Source organism: Coffea arabica, chromosome 8c, assembly GCF_036785885.1.
Source record: "Coffea arabica cultivar ET-39 chromosome 8c, Coffea Arabica ET-39 HiFi, whole genome shotgun sequence".
Taxonomy (NCBI): domain Eukaryota; kingdom Viridiplantae; phylum Streptophyta; class Magnoliopsida; order Gentianales; family Rubiaceae; genus Coffea; species Coffea arabica.
In genome coordinates this window covers 25,783,016-25,789,015 of record NC_092325.1, presented here as the reverse complement: position 1 = coordinate 25,789,015, position 6,000 = coordinate 25,783,016, and the positions used below count along the sequence as shown (strand labels likewise).

Below are 6,000 nucleotides of genomic sequence, written 5' to 3'. Positions count from 1 at the left end.
GCTTCTCTTTTCTCAACCGTAACTCTCAAACTTATTTTCTCTCATTTTTAAAGATCTGGAGTTGTTAAAAAGGGTCTTATTTTATTTTATTTTTATTTTTATCAAAAATATTTTAGGTGATTTAATACACCTAAACTCGATGCCAAGTGACGATTTCTTTTTCCTAAAATCTTTTTTAGACTAAATTTTGGGTCCAAAGTATCACATTTTTTAAAGTTCCATTTTAGGCCCTTTTTTACTTATTTTTGTAAATTGAAAATCACATTTTTTTGTTGCAAAAAATGGGGCGTGACAGCTAAGTTTTATGTTTTCAGCTGAATAAGGCTAGATGGAGTCATGGCAAATAAAATGATTTAGACATTTATACATCCTCTAATTTATGTACCCACATTACTGCATAATTTTTCACATCAAAATTGTGCTTCCAGATTGCTGAAGAAAAATATGAGTGGCAATCATGCAAGGGCATAAATCTTATATCCTACTTTAAGACTTATTTTTCACCATACAAATCATCAATAGCTGCAATACAGGAACAAGATTCCTCATACAAAGGGTTCAAAGGCATTAAATTCTTCTTTTTCTTTACCAATTCTTAATTTTCCTTCAAGTAAATCAATGTTTGCAACCCGCATAGCTAAGACCCTCTACCAAGGATAATAGGCATAGAAATATCTTCTTCCATATCAAGAACAATAAAATCAGTAGGAAAAAAATTTTACCAACTTTTACCAACAAATCCTCTACAATGCCTATTGGATATCGAACTAAATGGTTAGCAAATTGTAGTACCACTTGAGTCGGCACTAGGTTGGCAAACTTCAATTTCCTGAAAAATGATAAGAGCATCAAATTAACACTAGATCTAAGGTCACATAAACATTTATCAACAAGAAGATGTTCAAATTAATAAGGCACAGTAAAACTCCTTGGATATTTCATTTTAATTGGAAGACGATTTTGAAGCACTATACTGCATTCCTCGGTAAGAGACACCTCTGCAAAGTTTCCCAACTTTCTTTTATTAGACACTATCTCCTTTAAAAACTTTGCATAAACAAGGATATTTGCCAAAATTTTGGAAAAAAAAACATATTAACTTGTAACTTCTTAAGCATAACCACGAACTTCTAATATATCTTATCAATTGCCTTCCTCTTAAGCCTTTGCGTGAAAGGGATAGGCGGGACGCAAGTTTTAACTTTAGGCAATTTTATCTGGATATTTTCTTTTGTAGCATCTTCACCTGAATTGGGTTCCTTATCTTTACTTTCTTCACTTTTCTCATCAATTAACATCTCCTCTTGCTTCTTTGATTTTTCCTTGGAAGTTTGAACAGATTCATCCAACACTTTCCCCAAATGAAGTGTCACTACCTTTTTAACTCCTTTGAAATTCACCTCAATGGTACTAGGCATGTTACCTTACCCCCTCAGTCATTGCCTTCATCAATTGTCCAACTTGTTGCTCAAGACTCTAAACAAATGCCTGTTGGGACTAAACTATTTGATCCATTTTTTGCTTATATTGAAACATCATCTCCTTCATACTACGATTTTTCTCTTGAATACGTTGAGGAGGATACTACAGTTTTTGTTATTGACCTTGGAATCCTAGTGGTCCCATAGGTTTTTTTTTTTTAAAAAAAAACAAACTTACTTTATTTATTAAAAAAAGGAGTACATGATTGCAAGTTCAGGTAACACCACCCGACCTACAGATAGGCCCTAAGGACCTCTTAGAAAATCGAAAACGCCCAACCCCCAGTCTATCAACCTAACATAGGCCCCTCACTGACCTAGGCAAGGATGTGAAGGAGAGAAAGAGACAGAATTTGTCGGAACGGCTACCCAGCGATGCCAACGAGTCCGCCACTGAATTTCCTTCCCGATGGATATGTTGACAGGACGATATAGTAGGCGAGAGTTGCCGAAGATGACAGAGGATTGCCAGTAGCGATACCGGAACACCCCTATATCCCTGTAGAGCATCAATCAGGATCTTAGAGTCACCCTCCACTAGGACTGGGCCATGGAGGAATAGGTTACACAATTCAAGCCCCGTGCACAACGCCCTAGCCTCAGCTTGCAATGACGTCACATTTCTGTACGGCTCTGAATAAGCAAAAATCACCCAACCCTTAGAATCTCTCAGCACTCCTCTTCCTCCTGCTGGGGAGTGGGTAATGACAGACCTATCAAAATTGACCTTCAACATCTTTGCCGCTGGGCGAACCCACCGAACATACCGTGCTTGGACAGGGAAGCGGACTTCACAAAGGCGTCGGATCACCGCCTGCCAACTACACCCCTGTACACGACATCGAAGGAATGGAAACTGAGATCCAAGTAAGTCCTCAAAGTCACCCAATATCCTATCAAAAATGACCTTTGCCGAGAGGACCTGCCCTTCGTACACAAACCCACATCGCGCCTTCCATAAGTGCCACAAAATAATCACCGGCCCTATGCGTAATACCCATCGCAGGATCCAATGATGCGACTGAGCAAACCACCAGGACAAACACCGATCATAGATCGTTCTGCCGAGGGATTTGGGGTCGATCCAAACAAACCCCAAATTGCCGTGAGAATGCTCCCCATAGAAAAAATATGTTGCATGGTCTCAAGTTTCGACTCGCTACAACAGAAGCAACGTGAAGGACCATGGACATTAAATTTAAAGAGGATATCAGCAACTGGAAGAGTAGAATGCATTATGCACCAAACCAGGCAAGAGAACTTAATTGGCAAACCTTTCACCCATACATGCTTGAAGACCCAAGACCTTGACACACCTAGTGTAAGTAACTGGACAACATTCTTAACACAAAACCTGCCGGATTGGGTGCCAGACCATATAAGAGCATCCATGCCACCCTCCTACAAACAAAAAAACCGCTCCCTAATCGTCTTCAAGGTTTCAGGTGCCACCCTCGTCCCTAGTTTCCTGAAGTCCCAAGTCCCTTCCAACCAATAGCTCAAAACATCCTCACCCCTGGCCAGGTGAGGGAACTGCCATGCTAGAGGGCCGTCGCCCAGCCAATTATCCCACCAAAATGAAACGCGGCTCTACCACATCCCAGATTGCATGACGCTCCACCAACGGTCGCGCCCACAACATTCTCCTCCAAGCGGGCGATGTCGTATACTTTGCCGTCACCTGGTTCGGGTGCTCCCCCTTACAATGCCGTGCTAACATGAACTCTGCCCACAAAGACCCTCCTTGTCTATACCGCCACCACAGTTTGCACGAGAACGCCTGTACCACCACCTGAAGCGATCGAAAACCCAAACCCCTCTCCTTCCACTGCTGACATAATCGTGGCCAAGAGTGCCAATGTCATCGCTCCTTCCCATCAACCACACCCCACATGAAGCTCCCTAACAGTCGATGCATATGATGAACCACCCTCTTAAGGGGATTCAACACTGAAAGCAGGTATACCGGTATTGATTGCAGGACAGAGTTGATCAGAACCATTCGACCACTAAAGGAGAGCCATTTGGATGACCAACTCCTTATTCTGCTAGCAATAGAATCCATGAGCTTTGAGAAAAGATGGCCGACTTTCCTCCCAAGGAATAAAGGGCATCCCAAATACTTAACGGGAAAAGGCTTAAATGTGAAGCCAGTTTCCCTAGCAAGCAATGCACGCCTGGGCAGAGAGCATCTAGTTGAAGTGAGAAAGCAACTCTTGCCCTTATTAATGAGTTGGCCTAAGCAGTCCTGATACTACTGAAGGACCCTCATCACGCATTTAACAGAACGCGCGTCTCCTTGAGTGAAAACAATAATGTCGTTCGCGTAAGCAAGATGCATAATGGGACTCGACCACCTGTCTACAAAAAAAAGGGCTGAAGCCTGGTTAATCAAGTAAGGCATTAAGGTCCCGTGAGAGCACCTCTGCAGCAATGATAAATAGAGTTAGAGAGAGCGGATCCCCTTGCCTTAACCCACAGGCAGACTTTAAAAAATCGCAAGGCTGACCATTAACCAAAATCAAGAAATGACAATTGGAGAGTAAGCGCCACACATATCAATAAATAGCTCCCCAAAACCGAAGACCCGTAAAATTAGCTTTATTCCCTTGCTCCTTCTATGAAAAATTAGGGTGATTATGATACCGTGGATTATAAGTGTTTGAGAAGGTATCATTTCTCTATTACATTCGCTAACCTCCATAAGCTCCATCGAAATTAACATCCTCCACCATAGTAAAGGGCTTTCTATTATAGCAGCCCACAATTGTATGCTGTATGTGTTACAATTAGTACAAGGCTCTGACTGGTGAATTCCATGGGCAAGCAATGATTGCATTTGTTGTATTTGTTTACTTAACTCAGCCACTTGTGAACCCAAATTTCTTTGTATAGATAGTTCATGTACACTTGGTCTCTTACCCCAAATCGCCTTTCATTGATAGTTACTAGATAGCAACTCGTAAATTCTAACTAATTCTTTCGGAGTCTTGTCCCCAACGTACTCTCCTACTACAAAGTCTGCCATATTTTTGGTCATGAAAGTTAGCCCATCATAGAAAAACTGCACTTGTAGAGCCAAAGGGTATTGGTGATGAGGACATTGACTGAGCAGCAACTTAAATCATTCCCAAGTTTCGTGAATGGCTTCTCCCTCCATTTGAGAAAATATGCAGAATTTTTTTTGCAAATCAATAGTCTTTTGTGGTGAGTAATACTTGGTCATAAAAATATTGTACACATCTTCCCACGTTGCCAAAGATCCCTCTGGTAAATTTAAAAGCCATGACTTTGCATGATCACTAAGACAATAAGGAAAACACCTCAATCACAATTCATTTTTAGATAGCCCATTTAATGGAAAAGATGCACCATGGAATAAAATTTTCGGATGATGGTGAGTGGATCCTGATGAGCTAGACCATAAAAAGCAGGTAGCATGTTGAAATGTATGGTCTTTAGCTCATAATTTATTGCCCCTTCACTCGACCTGATTCAGTGTAGGGATGCTAAACTATGAGGTGCTAGATGTCCCCCAAATGAATTGTAGCAGGTGAAGCTACGGGTGATACAAGTTGCTAATTATTATTGTTGTTATTATTGCCACGATTCTTTTCTGCCATTGTTTCTTCATCTAAACTTGCTAAACCTGCCAACTCAATTGTGATATGAATATCAGGTGATGATAGTTGTGATGTCGGCTTATGCAAATGCATTTGTTTCTTGTAGTACTTTATAGTTTTTTCAATTTCAAAATCGTACACCAAATCACCCTTTTGCAATCAGGTCATACACCAAGTACCTACGCAAGAGGACAAAAATAAAGTAAAGAACTAGAGATAAGAAAAAATAAAACAAAACCAAAGATAAAAAGAGAAATAACTAAAGTAGAGAAATTAATTGTTGTCCCTAGTAACAGCGCCAAAAACTTGATCGATAGATTCTTGCAAGTATATAGGGTCAATCATAGTATAAAATCACCTGGTGTATTTTAGGGGTCAAACCCACAAGGATGAGTTGATATCCTACTTTAATTATTTTGATACAAAAGAGTTAAATCACAGAGAATTTGTTATTGATGAGGATCTCATAGTTAATCTAACTAAAAAAATTGGGTGATAAAACAATAGTTGTGAAAGTCTAGGATTCAGGTTTTCTCCAGAGTCTTGACTAAAATTTTCAATTATTTTCTTGCCAAGTTATGAACACATCACACATTTGCATTCTAGATTATCTCTTGATATATCTAAAGTGTGCCTAATTAAATCCTACGTCTCTTTGAAGATCACAAGTATTCTATTAAACCCTTTAAGAACTTTAGTGACACAAGTGCATCATACAAATCCTTAACCTACTCTCGTGATTAGACTAAATATGTTTATCTATTTATTGCGCGGTAGTATCTCTTTCATTAATTCAATACAATTCCAAAAATCATGTTCATGGTGATCAGGCATAAACATGTAATTAAGAACAAAATAGATATAGCAAAAGTCAAGAATTTAATTAGAAGAATAAA

The 6,000-nt window shown here is 39.7% G+C and overlaps 1 non-coding gene across 1 annotated transcript; it reads left to right on the top strand.

Moving 5' to 3' along the window:
* Window positions 1–4,567: 4,567 nt before the first annotated feature.
* On the top strand, window positions 4,568–4,675 carry LOC113707518 (small nucleolar RNA R71). Its single transcript, XR_003452246.1, has one exon. It is a non-coding gene; the product is annotated as a small nucleolar RNA R71 (small nucleolar RNA).
* The last annotated feature ends 1,325 nt before the right edge of the window (window positions 4,676–6,000 follow it).